Raw genomic sequence first — 20,322 nt, forward strand, 5'->3', positions numbered from 1 at the left:
ATTTGTTTGTGAAACTCTGACAATGCTATAGGTAATTTATTAACATTAAAGTCCGCTCTAAGAAGAAATTCTAAACCTCCAATTTTCTTGAATAAGGTCTTTGGAATACAATACCAGAATGAGTTGCTGTGTTTGATCCAAGATTTTAACCAATTTATTTTTAAGGTTCCATTAAGGCAGTCAAAATCAATAACTTTTAGTCCTCCATCCTTTGTGTCTTTAACCATATTGCCTTTTTTCATATAATGTGGTCTGTTTCTCCAAATGAAGTTTAGGTTGATTTGGTTGATAGATTTAATCAATTTGTTTGAAATGGCATTAGAATAGGCTGGGTAAATACACCTTGATAAACATTCCATCTTAGTAAGGTAAATTCGACCTAGAATTGATAAGTCCCTCTGTAGCCATCTATTTAATCTTGATTTGCATTCTTTAATTTTATTTTCTACATTCAGAAGTTGGCTTTGTTTTTGGTCCTTGGAAAGGTAAATTCCCAGGTATTTGATTTCTGATTTAATAGGGATATTACAAATGTTTTTCAGTGAAGTGTTGTGTACAGCAAGCAATTCACATTTTTTTAAGTTTAATGTTAGACCTGAAGCTTTCGAGAATTTTTCAATTTTGGAAATAGTTGTAGAAATTTGGTATCTATCTTTTAAGAATATTGTTGTGTCATCCGCTAGTTGGCTGATTATTATGTCAGTGCCCAGTACATTAAGTTTTTTAATATCATTACAGTTTTTAATATAGATTGCTAGCATTTCTGTGGCTAAGATGAATAGGTATGGTGAGATGGGGCAACCTTGAGGGATACCCACATTAATCTTGAAGCTTGGGGTGGTACCACTAGGTAATAGGACACAGCTACTAATATCTTGATATAAACCACCAACCCATTCACAAAATTTGATTCCAAACCCAAATTGTTTAAGCACCGAGAGAATAAATAGATGCTCCACGGAGTCAAATGCTTTATAGAAGTCTAGAAAGAGAAGGAAACCATCATCCTCTATTTGGCTTCTATACTCGATAATGTCCATTACCAATCTTATATTATTATGGATTGATCTTCCTTTTAAAAACCCTGACTGTGTATCTGATATAATATCTGAAATCCCTGTTTGAAGACGAGAAGCAAAGATATAAGTTAGGAGTTTGTAGTCTGAATTTCTAAGTGTAATGGGTCTTCTGTTATCTATAATTCTGGGATCTTTCCCAGGTTTTGGGATAGAGATGATAACTCCATGTCTCATTGTTGGTGGAAGCACACATGTTTCGAATATTTCAGTAAAGACTATTAGCAGCAGGTCTCTTAAATCTACCCAAAAATGTCTGTAAAAGTCACCTGTGAGACCGTCTGAACCAGGGGCTTTGTTAAGAGAGAGACGACCAATTACTGCGTCTAGTTCTGTAATAGTAATTTGATTATCACATGTTTGTTTGAGGCCATCGTCTATTTTTGGTATATGTTTTGCTATATCCTGAAAAAAATTCTGACAGTCCGTGCTAGAAAATTTAGAGCTATAGAGCTGGCTATAGAATTTCCAGATTTCTGAAGAGATCACTTTTTCATCTGTGACTTCATTATTATCAACCATCAGGGATCTAATGCTATTTTTTTCCTGTCTTCTTCTTTCAAGACCACAGAAATACGATGAATTTTTTTCCCCCTCCTCTATCCATTTAGCTCTGGATCTAATAAATGCCCCTTGGGCCTTACGACTGTAAATTTCATCTAGTTTAGGTTGGAGACTTAAAATCTTCTGTCTATCGTCTTCAGTTGGGTTTGGTCTATTGCAGTACATATTTAACTGATTAATAATGTCTACTTCTTGTTTTTCACTATCTTTTTTAATCATTTTACTGAATGAGATGGTAAATTGGCGTATTTTATATTTTAGAAATTCCCACTTTTTGGTAGCAGTTGTTAGCTCATTGGAATTGGCATATTCTTTAATTAATAATTTGATTTTTTGGCAATATTCATTATTTTTCAGCAGACTGGAATTGAATTTCCAATATGTGTGTGAGTGGACATTGTTGTCATTGGGTTTGATCTGTAGTAAAATAACACTATGATCTGTTAGTGGTGCAGCAGAGATATCAGAACTAATATTATAAACTAGCAAATTATTTGCAATTAACCAGTGATCAATTCTGGATTTATAATTGTGGCTTGAACTAAACCAGGAGTATTTCGATAGTTCTGGATTTAAGTGTCTCCAAGCATCAACCAAATTTTGTTTTTCGCAGAAGTTGGTGAATATGGTGTTTGGATGACTAACAGAGTATCTGCAAGGATATTTATCAAGAGATTCATCATGAACTAGATTTAAGTCGCCACCAATGATGATGTTATCAGTCGAGTGTGTTAGTTTAAGATTGTCTAACTCTAAACCAATTTGTTCAAGTAGGTTTCGGTTTTCTTTACTGATGTTATATCCATAAATGTTGACTAAGATGAATTTCAGACCATCTATGTTTATGATAAGAATCAACCAGTGACCAAATTCATCTGCCATATGGGACACAATATGACCTTTGAAATTATTTAGGAGGATGGCGACACCTGCTGACCTTGAAGTGCCATGGCTAAAGTAAGCTTCATCTCCCCATTGTTTAGACCAAAATATAACATCATCAACCTTAGAATGTGTTTCCTGCAAAAAAATTATATTTGACTTCTTCCCTTTACAAAATAAAAAAATACTTTTTCTTTTTGTCATGTCTCTTAAGCCCCTTGCATTAACAGCAATTAGAGAAATGTTACTCTTTAAACTGAACATAGAGAAAATAAATAAATAAATAAAATAATGATCAAAAACTATCTATAACAACAGATTTCTGAACTTACTCAGAACAACAGTAGAAGTTACCTATCAGGAATATATAACAGTAGCAAAACCCTGAGAATACGTTTTCATTTAAACTCACTTGTTTTCGGGAATCAAAAACCCTGGACAGTTGTGTCTATGGTGAGACTCTTTGTCCATTAATGAAAGCATGGGGGCCCCGGAACACTGTCTTTAAACCTGCCTTTCTTGCTTGTTCAACTTTCGGCCACACAGCCCTCCGTGCCTCTCTGTCTTCCTTGGTGAGGTCTTCTGCGAAACGGATGTTGAGATCCTTGCACACGCGGTGAAGTTTGGTGATCCGCCAGAGTTCGTCCCTGAAGTGGCATCCTGTGAACTGCATGATGATCTGACGAGGGCGGTTGGTGTTACTCGGCCCCAGTCGGTGCACCGAATCCAGGATGAAATCCATCTTCTCCCTCCAGTGTGGTACAATTTTTCCGATAATATCAGAGATGATTTGTCGTGTGTTTTCGTCTTTTCCTTCCTCTAAACCATTTAATCGCAGGTTCCATCTTCTTTTATAACGCTCCAACTCTATTGCTCTTTTCCCCACTTCTGCTACTCTCTTCTCCAGATCTGTGTTCTCCTCAGTCAATTGTTTCACCTCGATATGCAGTTTTTGGCACTGTTCTTTACAGTCTTTGATCTCGGCAGAGTTAAACTCTACCGCTTTCGCGATGTTGGCTATGGTCAGCATGTTCTGCTTTAACTCCTCTTTGAAGTCCTGCATCATGTTTTGAAGAGTGCCGATAGCAGCCAGTATCGCAGCGTTAGAGGCGTCTTGAGCATGGGCACCAGCAGTCATGGCGTCGTCTGACTTTGACTTTTTCTGTGGTGCTGGTGGTTTGGAAGGGGATGCTAAGGTGTTTTTAGTTCCTCTTGTGTTAGTTTCCATCCTTTCTGGACCACCATAGTCGTGTTCTTGGAGAGCCTTCAATTTAACATTAGATTTTGTGCTAGACATATTATGGTCTGCGATATCGTACTCCAGGAGGTGTTCAGGGTTATTTACAGGATTCTAAATTCTTATGATAAGTACTCTGCGGTTTTACACCTGATATTCCAGGGTTTTGTTGAGTTAAAAGTTAATTCCGTTGATTTTCAAGGTTTTGCTACTCTGAGCTGTTCACAATGCGTCTGCTCTCTCCGCCATCTTGAGCCTCACCGGTCGGATGGATTTCTGACATGTCAGAAATTTTGGTCGCCTCTCGTGAGGTATTGCACTATTGAAGCAGGGCTAAGAACCGATTTTCCGTGTTTCCCTCACTGCGCGTGCGTGAAACCATAAACGAAACCATGGTGACACCTGACACGGCGTGTAGTGTGGACTGAAGTGATGGAGGGAAAACTTGTGGAGTTATGGCAAAGAAAAATAAAAATAAAAGAGGGGGAAAAAACGCCTGCTTACCTCCAGTTCGCGTTGCAAAATGGATTGACCATATTGGCCACGTCTTCCCAGCCACCGCGTCTAGATACGCCGATGCCTTTTTTTTTTTTTTTTGGACGTTTCAGCACATAATTGCGCTTTGCGCATATCACCAAAGCAGTGCGTTTATCCCGGGAAAGCATGTTTATTCTGAAACAGCCACAAACATCCGGGTTCTGAGGGATCCTACGTGTTGATTCGGTTGATTCCTCACGTAATATATATATATATATATATATATATATATATATATATATATATATATATATATATATATATATATATATATATATATATATATATATATGTATGTATGTATGTATATGTGTGTGTGTGTGTGTATGTATATGCATATGTAGATTATATGCATACAAGTGTATCCAAACACCTTGATCATGTTATTCCTGTTTGTTTATCCATTTGAATTAAAGCAAAACCAGGATGTGTTCAAAATATCGTGATAGAACCCTTGCTCACACAATGACTTCTTTTTAAAATCATTCATTTTTTTATAAAGAGTCCAACTCTTTATCCATTAGGCCACGACTTCCCCTTTTTAATGTAATGAGGTGCTGTTTTTGAAAAGGACAGGGATTAAGGAATCTGCAGAGAAAGAGAAGAACAAATCAAAAAAGAATAGATCACCAAACTACATGAATCAACCAGAGCCTAGTAGTTATTCATATTATAATATGTAGTTTGGTGATCTATTCTTTTTTTATTTGCTCTTCTCTTTCTCTGCAGGTTCCTTAATCCCTATTCTTTTAAAAAAACAGCACCTCATTACATTAAAAATGCACTTTTAAGAGCCACATGTGTCTTGTATCTTGTTACTCTCTTTACAGTTGTATTGTTTTCTCTCTCTTGCTGTCTTACTGTTATTATTATGTATAAAGTTTGTGTCATTGAGTGTAAAAAGTAAAATCAAGTGTTGCTACAGCAGGTCCCAGTCACATTCAGAGTCGAAAGACTGGTGTCTCTCATATCAGCGCTCCCAGTGACTTTCTTTCCATTACTGCAGGTGTGTTATTTATTTTGACTTCACTGGTTCAAACAGTATCTTCATTTATTATAAAATGGCCATTGTTCAATGCTATTCTCTTTTATTATAATAAACTACTGTGTTTACATATTTTGCCTTGTTTTAACAGAGTCCTTCCTTCAAGAGCTTAAAGCTCACTGTTTGAGGACATACATGAGGATGAAACGGCACTTCAAGCCTCAACAGACTGGTTGACCCGAAAGAGCCTCATATCAGGCTGGTGGGAGAAAGAGAGATCAACACGGATCTGCCAACACTGTGGAAATGATCCAGCCGTCATCCGTTGTGGTGACTGCCGTCCACACCCATTCCTCTGTGGTCCCCCGAGGTCACGTGTGTTCCCCAACAGGGATTCGATGACCCATGCACTCTCTAATCCAGCTTGTGTTGTGGAGAGGGATCTAACCCAGTGTGGTAAGATGTAGATCTTAAAAGTCACATTCTTAGACTGGACTGAAAAACTGAAGCCGTCAAGTACATCTTGTTTAAAATAGCTGCCAGTAAATCAATGTCATTCTTTAATGCTTATCCATGTGTTTTTCTTGTACCTTTGGAGATGCCAGGGACAATATGCGGTTGTCTACGAGTATCGCCCAGTGTCATCGCAGGACAGACCATAGTTGTGGTGACAATGAATGGTAAGAGGAACTTAATAGGTTTGGGTGGGGGTCTGCAGAATTTCACCCACAGCTATTTGCTGATCACACCTTGTATATACTCCCTCATAAGGATCAGGAATATGGTAAATTCATACATGTTACATTGTGCAAGAACTTTTCTTCATCATGGCTGCCAATCTAGAGGTGTCAATAGGTTGTGTGTTCATTTAGATTGGATGGGCCCAAGTATGTGATGGAAAACAATTAACCTTTGTTTGAATGGGGATAGTTAATTTGCCTGACAAAAGTATGACTTCCAATAGAGTGCCTTACAAAATGTCTGTAGAAGTGTCCTCCTGATTCACCTTAGTCACAGGTTCCCATATCAGTTGTCAGAATGACACACTTTGGTCTGTCAGAATTAACGTTGTGTATATATTTCCTTCTTTTTCCAGGGGATATGATCTCAGATTGCCTCAGATTAGAGTCAGAGCATGTCCTGGAGTGGATGAGCTGATCCGTAATGATACTGGCCGGCCACTTCTCACTATTCAACCGTGTACGCAACAGATGTCCTGTTTTCTTCTGAAGAGCTGAAGATGGCAGCACCAGGGATATCTAGCCAAGCATGCTGGATCAACGCACTGTTCGCTTTGGCCGTGTAAGTATTTGTGCTAATAAATTATACTATGAGGGCATGATGGTGATGATAGTACACATTAACAGTTACACTGTTTAGGAAACAAGTTTGTTAAATGTAGACCCTTTATAAACAACCATAAACTCATGTTCTCTTATCAGCAGTTTGCACTGAGACATTTCTGAAAAAGAAAACAGGTCATTCTTCAACTCCATTGGCTACAGACTTTGACATCATCTCCTCAATATTATTTCCTGATCCCAGAAGTGTTCCCAAACATTGCACAGGCTTTATGGAACAATATGGAAGCTGTTGTAGCTCTCTTTGTGTATAGATTTAGACTGAATGTCAAACAATATCCTGTATTTTTAATGGCCAGGTCCCCCAAATACATCCGTGTATAGAGTATGCGTGAAGTCTACACATTGTTTATTTCCTTTGATATGTATCCATTTAGAACATTTTACTTCAGTGTAGTATATTGTTTAATTTCGATCCGTTTTACTCTCTCTTTTCCTGAACTCTTCTCTGAAACCGAATGGAAACCTCACAGCACTGATGGAGTGGGAAGCTGTCCGATTCGAAGTGGACCAATGATGCCAGGAGCACCACTTTGACTTCCCAGCATGCAGCACAGACATGGGGGAAATAAATAAAAGCAGGTAAGGGAACCAGTAAACTTTGATCCTGATTACACTGGTGAGCTAATGCATATATGCTGACAATATAAAGATCTGAATATATTAAACACAAATGGATGGATCGATTACAAGACCATCATCCTATTGTATTTGACGTAAGGATAATAAGGAAGGGCAGTGTGAAAATAAAAACACATCAGAGTGCCATTCACCTACTGTCCTGCATAGTGCTCTATGCCATTTAAATACTGTCCTGCATCACTGTTTCATGCTTTGTCTTCCCAATCCTGTGCAATTACCTCACGCTTTCATGGGACAGTCATCAGAAGGCACAAGACAGCAGATTAGTACCATAGTACTGTACTGTAAGTTATTATTAAAATCTCATATGTTTTATTGTAGCAGGAAGCACAGACATGCTGACGATCATGGCCATGCGCTGGAACCAACAAAAGTTTGACAGCTTGGCTTCTCCCCTTGCCCACCGATATCAGAGGGTAAAGACAGCAGTTTTCCCTTATGCAAAATGCATAGCAAATTTGTAAAATAAAGCAAATAAATGGCATATATTGATATACAATATTACATTTTCATACCACATGTATTGATAGTCCATGTATATACGAATATACTGTATATTTCATTATTGATGTAATAGTGAAGGTACTTCACAATCCTGATCAACAATAGTCAAAGTGCTAGGCGTTTCCCTCATAGTCATTTCTGTCTGAAGGCCACAATAGCCCTGCATGATAACCTGGAGGCCATGAAAACAGAAATGGACGTCTCCGACAATCAGCTGGAGAGGTGGGTCATTGATATCAGTGAGTGGGCAGAAGGATATACTGTTTGATATGGTGCTTGAGGTATCACTTCTGACTAATCGTAGTCTGATGCTGATGACGTGTGGACAAGATCAAACCCATGAGGACAATAGAGAACCTAACTATACTCAACCTTAGCTACAATAGCCTCTCCGTTACAGAGAAATATGAAGAGATCGTTGAGGCTTTATTTTGCTCATACACAACAAATTATATTTGTTCATGGAATCAAGAAGTATATTTCTTATCTCTTAATTTCTTCCTCTCATCTACTACATCCCCAAATGATGCTGATGTTGCCGCTGTTGCCAGCCGAATTGAAGTGTTAAGAGGAGGTCCCAGCGTCTTCACAAGGATAGTGACGATGGAAAGGACGTGCCCGAATCCTTAAATTCTGTAGTGGAAAAGTCTAACACCTTGGTTCCTAATGCAGAGAGACGGACATTGGACACCATTCTATGTGACGAGATCATGTACTCAATTCTGTTGAGTGTGTGAAATAGTCACATAGTGGGACAAAATCTGACATGCCTCCATTTTAACCCCTGAAAATCTTTAAACACTAATCTTAAATACATCCGAGTCATGTGTCATCTGTGTACTCCAGAGACTCTGTAGATCACCGGACAGAGAGGAAGGCGTTGGGCATTGTGATGGCAGTAAGGAGACTTGAGGAGCAGAAGAGGACTCTTATTGCAGAGATGAACAAGCATTGGATGTCTCTGTGCTCCCGTGCAGACTCCCTGAAGCAGATCTCATCCCAGCTTGCTAATGTGACTTCAGGTAGAGATTTGTTATACGTGGCATACATTACAATAATTAATAAAGGCTCAGTGTGTTTTAACATGTAAGGTGAGACGTGGGGCAAAGCATGCAAAGAAATGTTATGTTCAAGTTCTGACTGAAGCAGAAATGATCTTTGACAGTGATTCTGAGGAATACGATAGCAGCGACTCAAGATTACACATGGCCAGAGTCCTGGTTTCTGCTGTTGTGTGCTGGGGAGGGCCGCTGGGACAGGTTTGGGAGGACAGCTGGTTCTGTGTTTGACATGGAGCTGTCTTCTGTCATGCTCAACATCGAGGAGGTCCTTCGTCCCCAGGGCAAACCAGCAACTCCATTTCACAGAAAAGGTTAGGGGAGAGATGGACTTTTTCCTGCACGGTTTAGTTGTGCACTACCACCACTGTAAATCACTCCACAGCTGCCCATCATGTATCACAGGGTCAGTCGAATTCACTCGACATGCTCTTCACTTTTACATGTGGGATTTTTGTTATGTGTCTGAGCTATGTGTTGTTTCTGTGATTGTATAAGCTAATAAATGGCTAAACTGTGGTGTGTTAAGTACAATGTCTGTACCAGAGGGAAGAAGACATTTCATCATCACAGTTTCCTCCCACTCCTAGATACATCTTACACATGTGACTCTCATATCCCACAATGCAGGTCAGGGGTCTTCAACGCAGTATAGCTTCAATCTACATATTTAGTCAGTGGTTTGGTCACCAGCAACAACACTTTGCTCAGTTTTGCTCTTTTTGAGTGTAGTTGAAGCCCATTCACAGCAGTCCACCCACCCAGCCCAGAAGAACTACAGATAACACTTGTAGCTTGTGTTCAGTGCTGCGTCTCTAGTGGAAGATTATAGTGATGTATTCCTCATAAGCAGAAGCTGGCAATGGTTCAGGTCAAGGTTCAGAGCAGAGGTCAGTAATATCTATTCTCTTCAGACTGACATATGTTACCTGCACCAACTATTAAAACTTAAATATATATATATTTTCTTGGATTAACATTACAGCAGCTAGTAGCTAAAGTACACATCCGATATTTTTCTTAATGTTTACTTTCACTTAAGACATAACCTACAGTTTTTTTTCGAACATACTTTCCAAGACGGGTATTTTGACATATTTTGTACGTATTTGTCGGTACAACAGCAAAAATAAGCAAATTGTGTGTGCAAGTGTTTTGAGACGCCTCTCTCTGCGTGAGCCTGAACACATGAACACTTGTTGGCTTTTTAGAGCCCAAGTATAAGACACCTTCGAGGCACTATTTCGGTCGAACTGTAGTGCCTGAGCTGTATGAGGCAATGAGCCTCACTACAGATCTCTGGACCAGCAATCACAACACACATGTATATCTCTGTCTTACTGGACTCTGGTGTGAACGTGTAGGGGAAGCTTCAGTACAGAGGAAAGCAGCGCTGCTAAAGGTTGGACATTGAGCACACATCAAACTACATTCTGTGCTGCCTTGAGGAAAAGATGAGAGAGTGGGAAGAGTCTGTTGGTCAGTCTGTCACAATACGGTTTGTTGTTTCAGATAATGCAGTGAACACGGTGAAAGCTTTGACTGAATATGGGCACATCCGTTGCGTATCCCATACGCTTCACTTGGTGGTGATCAAAGCACTGGAGAAGGACAGGGTTGTGACATCCCTTCTCTCCAAAGCCAGGAGTATATCTGGCCATGTTCATCGCTCAAGCAAAGCCAGCAACAGACTACATGAGCTGAAACACAGTTGAACCTCCCCAGCACACGCTCATAACAGATGTAAGAACAAGGTGGATCTATACGCTCTACAAGCTCCAGCGGCTGGTGGAGCAGCGCAGGGCTGGTACAGGAGTCTAACATGGGGAAAGCTCCAACAATCATCGATCCTAATGAGTGAGGGTTAGCATCAGACATGCTCACTGTTCTTAGTCCTTTTGATGAGGTCACACGGGCACTCTCAAAACACAGCGCCTCCATCCCCCTGTGCTCCATCATCAGGTCACTGCATGCTGGGGAGGAATCTGAGGATGAATCTGGTCACTTCATGGCTGGTGATGATGATCAGGACGGTCCAGGGAAAGGTTCGGCACAGAAGAAGGAAACTGGCAGCCAATCTGAGCAAAGAACTAAAATGGTGTTTAGAACCAATTTTTGCAAACTCCACATTTCTGCTTGCCACCCTCCTTGACCCCAGATATACGGCCAAACAATGTTGATGTGGAGGCACTGAAGAGGACATTACTCCTCAGGATGGAGCTCTGTGACCCTGTGGCTACACCTGCAAGAAACACAGAAGAGACACCTGCCACCAGCAGCACTTCAGTCAAGAAATCAGCTATTCCAGTGAGGACACGTTTACCATCAGGTGATGTGGAGGCCTACCTGGCAGATGTGGACACCAGCCTTACCGATGACCCAGTGAAATACTGGTCAGGCAAGCTTCAGTGCTGGCCAAATCTTACACGCTTTGCACTGCAGCATCTCAGCTGTCCACCTACAAGTGTCCAGTCCGAGCCTGTTTTTAGCACAGCTGGAAATGTGGTCAGTCCACAGCGTGCAAACTTAGACCCTGGCCATGTGGAACGACTGCTCTTCATTAAAGTCAATGCAGATCTTAAAAACAGCGTCGCACTATTTGATCAATAGAACACAGTCCCCACCGCCCCCTCTCTCTCTCTGTGTCTCTCTCTTACTCACTCATTAATTCACACACACACATACCTGGTGTGGAAATAAAAAAAATTAAAAAGAACCAAAAAAATAATAATCACACTGATTATAAAAAAATTCAAAGTTAAAAAAAGAAAATTATGTTGAGATGAAAACTCTTGTTCATTACATTTAACTTCATAATTGCAAAACTTGTTCTCTATATAGTTAGTTTGTTATCGTGTTCAAAACCATCGATCTGAAGCTTAATGCTGATGCTGTCATGTAAATAGTTTTCTAATCAGCAATAAATATAACAATTTCTGATCAACCCCTATCAATTGCATGCTTAAAATAACATACCGGTTAAAGCCCCGCCCGATTTAAGTCAACCAGACCCACTTCCGGGTTAAATCCCGCCCACTTTCGGGTTAGGCCCCGCCCAGTCCGAGTACAGATACAGATAATTCATATAGTTAACAGATACAGATACAGATAATGCTGTACTCGCTCATCCCTAGTGGAGACGCTGTTTTTGGTAAAACATGATTTTGACGACTTCATTAAGTTTTGTTTTATAGAAAAACTCTTTTTAAAAGATTTTCATTTTGTATAAATTGTATCTTTAATTTTGATCAATGTTTTATCAATCAGTTGCCTGTATTTAATAAATAATAAGCAAATGTATAGCCTAGCAGACAATGTAATAAGGCACCGGCACGAACACTTGCATTGCATGTGAACTAAACTCAGCGTGTGCCTAAGATTTCAGAAATATCGCTATATATTACAGAAAGCTTGAAATGTCTTCTTTTAAACGAAAATATTCAAACCAAAATAAATGGGCTACTCTCTGATGATGTAATCCATATGAAATGTGCATTTCTCTCTGGCGTTCATGGCGAGTCAACTTCATCTTTGTAGCGACACAGAAAACACCAGTTTATTACTAAACGATGAAATGTCTCCTTGCATATTTTGGAACCAGCAGGTCGTTCTGGGTTGAGTGAGACCCCACGGAGTGAGCGAGCGGATCGGGATATTCAGAAATGCGCTCTCCCTCACGAGCTCTGATCGGAACAAACCCGAGCCTCAATGTCTGCTGACCTTGCAGAAACATAATAGACATAGCCAGACTAGACTATTTTAGTACAAATTATGAGCTTACTGACGATTTTTTATAATTCTTGACAAAATTAGAATATATTAAGGATTTTTTTTTTTGCCTAGTTCCTACGTCTATGGCCCAATGACGCTACGATGATCATTTACTGCTTGTTAAAAACACGGTTCAGAAGCGGGTCGGGTACAATATTTTACTTAAAACTTAGTTAAAACGAAGTTAAAACTTCGGTCGGGTGTGGGTTGTTTATACACTGACCCGCACATCACTGGTGTGTGTGTGTGTATTCCTCTATATATATCAATCTATCTAGAAGTTGTTAAATAAATAAATCTCTACGTACATAAAAAGGGAAAAAATATATATGTGTGTGTGTGTGTGTATGTATATGTTACTTTTTTTTTCTTTACTTTAAAACACACATGCAAACTGAAAAAAAGGTTACAAAAAATAAGAAAAAATTAACAAATAAAAATAATACAGCACATATAGTATGTTGTGGAACAACACATTTTGACTGATTTTGATTGTTAAAGTGAAGGAAATGAGATTTCTGTATTTACACAGTTTTATATAATTGTATATATTATTCTTGTCTTTATATTCTTCTCATTCACCAGGACACTTGTACAGGCGTCTCGAGGAGATCTGATTAATGAAGGAGGAGACAGAGACTGATTTCACCCTTACAGGAGGTTTGTATTTTAATTATGCAGCATTCGAGTTCATTGGGTCGAAAGCATTGCTGTTTTTATAAACCTCTTCGATGTAAAGAATTGATCACTGTAAAGTTTGTTTTCTGCCCTGTTTAATTGAGAAATCCCCAAACACTTTTCCAGTCACATCTTGTGAGCTCCAGCCACGCTGACAGAGACAGAGACAGAGACGAGTCTGTTTCTCATCTCCAGAGGTTATTACTAACACACTAAACTCACACGCCTCTGAGGATCTGCTCGATGTTATCTCTGCCTAGTTATCTCAAAGTTATTTGTATAGTGTCGAAGGCAATAAATGAAAGTGCATCAAGGTAAATGCTCCTGTAGATTAAAGTTAGTGAGAATGTTTGTGCCCCAGTGTCTTAAAAGTCCTTGGTCAACCACCAAACTATGAGCTTTCATTACCGAAAACTATTTATAACATATCTGTAACTTAACTTACTGCAAATGTTTATTGTTTTTGAGAAATTACAATTAAATACACAGTAAAACTACTGTTTACATGTTTGTAGTTACTGTATTTTCTATTACATTTACTGAGATTAAGTACTCCCTTATTTTAACATAGATCTTTAATATGAAAAGTAAAGCAGATATTATACATTTTTTCAATTATTTTTTATAATAAAACTCTAACTGTTCTTTCTCAGGACATGGCACACATAAGAAGACAGTAATGTCAGTAATGATGACCTCTGTTTCTCACACATATGGCCAAGGCATCCTTGTCTTGTTTCTCTGAACAGAGAGATATCTGGAGAGACCTAGGGAAAAGGCAAAAGCAGTGTCAGTTCACAGATCTCCGGTGGACAAATACTGCAGTACTGTCTTCAGAAGACACCATGTGACGATCCAGGGATCTAAACGATAGAGACCCCTTCTCCACTGCTCTGGGTACTGTACGTCTGCAGACTGCCCTGTCTGTGCTGAAGTCATCATAACACACGAAAGAAGCCTGGAAGCAGTGTGATGAAGTGTGCCACGGTGTAGAGGAACTGAGCAGACCACACCTGCCAGCTGACCAAAGGGACACTCCCAAGGGCCCTACACTTGCTAAATCTGGAGAACATACTGTAGAAAGCCCTACACCTGCAGTGCTTAAAACATATGATGGAGATAGGAGGAGCAGGAGAAAAGCTCAGCCTTCAGAAGATGCTAGAGGAGAACCGATTCAGAGAAAGGTCTCCTGAGGAGTGATGCTGTGGTCACAAGATCCTGTGAAACTGATGACGTTCACATCGATGCCACAGAAGGGTAAGGAAGATCAGACCCATTTGATGTTTATGAGGCATCCTAAGAAGGTAATGTACCTCGTGACCACACCACCTCATCTGTGATGCACTTTCTACAGTCATGTCAAACCGATTATTATGGTTTGTCTGGAAGAACATCACAGGGGAGACAGTACTCATCATGTGTGATGGGTCCCTTGTTTTACTTCAGGCTGTTGTCTACCGTTGTTGCTCAAAGTCTGTTATGACCCTGTCACTGGGAAGTTAAAGGATGAGGAAATGAAGGTTCCTGTTCTTCATCGTTGCTTGAGCCAATGTGATGAAGAATGACAAGTCTTCTGTAAAAACAGTACGTGTATATTAGTAAAGGTCATTAGTAAAGTGTACATTAGTAAAGATTTAACGCAGACATTGTTTATCAAGCAGTGATTTTACTGAAACATCAACCATCCTTCTCCTTTTCATATGACAGTCCTACAAAACTTATTGAAAATATACTCGCAATTGCTGTCCCCCAACAAAACATGAGGGCATTTAAAATTAAATAATGTCATTTTCAGAAGTATAAACAGTAATGGCAGTTTATTAAATGTTTCCATTTTAGTGGTGTTTTGTTGGCAGAAAATGATTTTCATTGTTATATTGCCAAGCATTTCTTGCATAGAACAGATGGACTCTGTGAGAAATCTGTGAGAAAGGTTTAAAATACATTTCTGAAAATGTGCATACTGTACTTACCTGAATCTCTTTTTCTCACAGTTCCCCCAGAACTACGGCTGTCGATGCATGTGTTTGGCCTGTTCTCATCTGCAGCTACACGGGTTGAGATGAAGACATTCTGTTGAGCACGGCACTGCGGGGAGAACGTGCGGAAACATTTTCTCTATCTTCACACCAAGATGCTAAACATTTCTGGAGATCCGACACAAGTAACAGAGGAGGACTTGGGTTAATAAATCATTAGTGTCATCTTAAATGTGAATTATGTCAGTTCTGTGGCAGTATCAGCACCAAGGGACACATTGTGTAATACTTAATGAATAAGCAGACATATTTAGATGTTTTCTTTAACATTATATATTTCTAAGACATACACAGCACCGTGCATGGGTCTGCATGTTAGGAGCTGTTTTGTAAAGTCAGTGTCTAATCAATCATAACTGTTAGACAAAACATAGGTATCAAAATAATTACATAAATAATCACACTGTCCTGGACACAAAATATGTATTTATATACACATTCAATAGATTATATTATAACTATAAATGTAAGTATTTACACAATTATACGGTCTTTCAGGAGATTTGAGCCGCCATGGAAAGCTTTTATTATCACACAATTATTCATTTTTGTGAGTCGCATATCATAATTCATGGATTTATTCTTTTGACTAATATTCCATATAGTTTTAGTCATATTATATTATTATCCTCAACAGACCTGACGGGAAGTTTGAAGTAGAATTAACTCTACACAGGCCCTCCACGACCAGATCTGAGGAACCCTGCATGGGACAAACTCTTATTTATATGGTTATTTATTAATGGTAAAACATTTTAAGGGCATAATCCTAATTGTTTTGAATGATTGCAGACAGTTGAATGCTATTTTCAAGCAGTCTTGAATCCAGAAGACGATGGATGAAAATGTGTCTATTCAGCCGGTGTTGTTGTATTTGGGGAGAGGTCTGCACTGTCAAGTCACCGTTTACAAAGGGTGAGACTTTATACATGTTATTCGATAAAGAAGAGAATATCAGAAGGAGAAGTTGATGTGTAACATTGAAGTATTGGATTCGTGAATGTAAACCCATCTCTGGTGTGTAAAACCATCGTCAAGGTGCAGACTGCAGTTGATTAAGAGACAAATGACATGCTTTTACTAGTGTCTCAACAGGAATCAGCAGAAAGTGTTTGTGTGGATCCCCACGGGAATGAAGAAGAGAGAGATTCAGGTGTTGTATTTATTATTATTATTATTATTATTATCATACAGTCAAAGACCCCCAAATATGATCCTGGAATTTAAAATAGAAATCCCAAATTAGTGTGCGTTCCTTTTCATTATAATGAACACTTCTGTACTCACTATAGCTCAATACTGTCAGCTGTATTATTAGTTTATTTTGATGTTTATGTATATTTATATAGCAATTAATGTACAGAGTAATAACTGGATGACTTAATTCAACTGATATCTCAATTCAGTATTTTATTTTAATAACTTAGAAGCATAAGTTATTTTATCTGATTAGTTATATTTTAATATTGTTTTTCTTAGTTCTGAATCTTTTAATTTATACAGTTTCTGCTGTACACATTTTCAACCTTTCAATCTTACTTTTTATATATTTTTAATCTAGATTTTAATCTTATTTGTTGTCTTCTTAAAGCAAATATTATGTAGGGAATACTCCAATAATTTGTACATACTATAATAATAATAATACACGCACATCATCAATAACAATGGAATATCTAAATGCAGTAATAAATGTAGAAGTACTTCTTTAAAATAGAAAATTACTAAATATAATATATAAATAAATGTTAAAACTGCTTTAGTTATTTATTAAATCAAACAAATAAATGCCTATACTCCTTATCATTTAAACATTTGTTTGAATTAATTTTAGAAATATGTGTTGTTTTTTGTTAAAGCAAATTATATAATTGAATTGTATATTAAATAATTTATAAAAAAAACATACCCATTCTGAGACATGAAATCAAGGAATTGTGAATTTATTAATATTAAATCACCTTCCTCCCATGTGTCTCCCTTGTCTCTGGAAGATTTATGATTATGTCATTTCTGAACAGCCTCAGTAGTGTTTATATATTTATTTCTTTTATTATTCTGCTGTAGCTAATGTGTTTTGCGTTTAGATTTGCTTTATGTGATTGTAACGATGGCTAAGGGAGTAGTGGAGGAGCTTGGTAAGGACACGGCTGTATCAATCCCACAAGCGTCAGGTCTGTTTGGCATCCATCCATCCATCTGTATGTTAAAGTGTGATTTGTGATATTGTGATTAGAGTGTTCAGCCCAAAGAAACATCGCTCCTTCTGTGGTCTCCATGCTCCTCCTGCTTCTGTATTGGCTAATTATATTAGCTATTACACATAGAGTCCCTATTGACAATTATACAATTAATTACATAACTAGTAAAACTGAAGTGTAATGCTTTAGCAGTCAAAGTAACATTATTGCAAGTGTTATGTTTAATTCGTATGGAAACATAGAATGTATATATATATTTTTTTATTATTATACATGTTTACAGTTATTAAGCTATATTTGTTATTACTGAAGAGTTACACATGTAGGAAAGCCTGTCTGTATCTTTCAATGTATTATTTTCTTCAAGTATGAAAGCATAAAGAGGTTAACTATCACTTCTCTCCCTAAACAGATTCAGTGCTTTCTCTTTCAGTGTGTCCAAGACCACCTCAACTAATCTAAAAAAACAAAGTGGTTCTTTTTTACTTTATTTTATTTTATTCAATGACTGTTTGTTGTTGAAATGGAGACACAGCATTGCTTTCATTTTTATAACAATAAATACATTTTAATCAGATGCATCATTCTTTCTGTATGCATAAGTTTCTCAAAGTCTGAAAATGCTGCAGTAAAATGTTTTGATATGAGGTGTGCATACACACAGTATGGGATGTCCCTTACAGGACGTTACTATTGTTTTTCTACTTATAGAAATGTGGTCTCTATAGCCCTGTACATTTGACCACATCTAGAAAACGCTGCAGTAAAATGTTTTGATATGAGGAATGCATGTAGTATACGAATGGACCGTTCATCTGTTCTGAGGGTCTCGTAGCTCTCTAGATCTCATCATTTCACATTTATATTTTTATTACGAGTTCTGCTATGATTGGAATGGTCGAAAAATATAGTAAGTTCATCTTAAAAGTGAAATAACTTGATCCTGTTTGACTGTTTTTACTTTCTTCAGCATACATTTTTCCTCATGAATCAAAGTTGTATTGTATTTATTTAACATAACTGTATGCATTTGAAAATTAGAGATGGGTTCTGTTTTAATGTACCCAAGTGTACCTAAAATAAAAGAGTTTAATATACAGGTTTGTGGCTCTTCATTCTTTTTATTAATTACCCTCTTGTAAACTTAAGTTCACTGTTCTTTTTTAGAAATATAGTATTTGTATTAAATCTATATTCACTGAGTTGAATTGAGAATGGAGTATAGAAAATCGAATCGATCTGGAACATCTGAATCGATACCCAGACCTAGTAATTGCTGCTGTTAATGATAATTTAATTTATAATACTCTCATCTGCATTTCACAATATATGAATCAATACATAGCCATATATAGTCCATCCATATGACTATATAATGTAAAATATAATGAATGTCATGCAAACATTTGATTTGGACTATTGTTAATCCACCTCTCTGTAAACCTATGCATGAGCTTGCTTAACTCATAAAAAATACTTTGTTTCAATAATCATACATGCAATAATGTAATACAATACATGAATCAATCCATTATTGCTGTTTTCAAATATATGAGGAAGAGAGACGAAGAGAATGATGCCTCCAGTAAAGGAGGCCTTAGAGGCTCCTGTGCAGCCCTCCTCGCCCGGTTAGCCCTCTGTGAGTCAGCAGCCCTCTGGTGAATAAGCTGGAACCGAGAAGCCTGTTATCAGTGGTGAGAAGCCCTCCACCTCTTGGTAGCTGTGTTCCAGTGTTTCCGCTGGAAAAACAGCATTTAAAGTATCTTGGAGAGGTGAGTTGTCCAAGTCACAACATCTAACTACTGGGGTGCCTCAGGGCTCAGATCCTGGACCACTTCTCTTCTCTGTCTACATGGCATCATCAGGTTCTGTCATTCAGAAACATGGCTTTTCATACCAATTTTTGTTATATTCTGGCCCTGTTGTGTTGTTCAGTGCATTTCATAAATGTGTATATTAAATTAAAATTATGCATTTAGCAGACACTTTTATCCAAAGCAACTTACAGTTCATTCAGGCTATCAAATGTACATATCATGTGTTCCCGGGGAATCGAACCCCCAACCTTGTGCTTGCTAGCGCAGTGCTCTACCAGTTGAGCTACAGGAACAGAACATATAACAACTTATCAGTTGCCATAAGAATTATTCAGAGTCCAGATCTTTGCAGCGTCTATTGTGATTAAGCTGAAAAGTTATTGAAGTTTTTTTGTCACAAATTTTGCCAAAATCTGTGGATCTGTAACACTCATAGTCTTACACATTTGGCACAAAATGTTCGTAAATATGTGATGTTGACTCTGTATCGTGCTTTTCATTTGAAAACTATTTAGGTCAATTAAAAAGGATGGTTAGGAGACCTCAAAATCCTGCTGAACAAATTGTGAGACGTGGATGAGAAACAAACTTTTAATAGGGACTCAAAACGAAGTTCAAACCTGGTCTTGTGTAGCGCCCCTGCCTGTCGCTTCTTCTTTCAAAAAACCTGTGTTCTTCTCCCTATGACTGATGTGTATGTGGCTTTGCCTCAGCTGCATGATTACTGACTCTGTACTTTAATGGTTCAGGATGTCCCTTTATAGTGTAGAGTAGTTCACTGATGAGTACACAGGCGGTGGAAGGACTGTCATTGATACAAGCTGGATGACTGATCCAGAAAGAGAAGAATGGTTTTGGCCAACAGGTAGGACTGTGCACATCAGCAAGTCTGCTAAACTCCTGGATCAGACTGGGAACAGAACAGCACATTTGTCATAGGAAATGCAGGTAACTTGAGCCATCTGGTTTA

Source organism: Carassius auratus, chromosome 22 (genome assembly GCF_003368295.1).
Source record: "Carassius auratus strain Wakin chromosome 22, ASM336829v1, whole genome shotgun sequence".
Taxonomy (NCBI): Eukaryota; Metazoa; Chordata; class Actinopteri; order Cypriniformes; family Cyprinidae; genus Carassius; species Carassius auratus.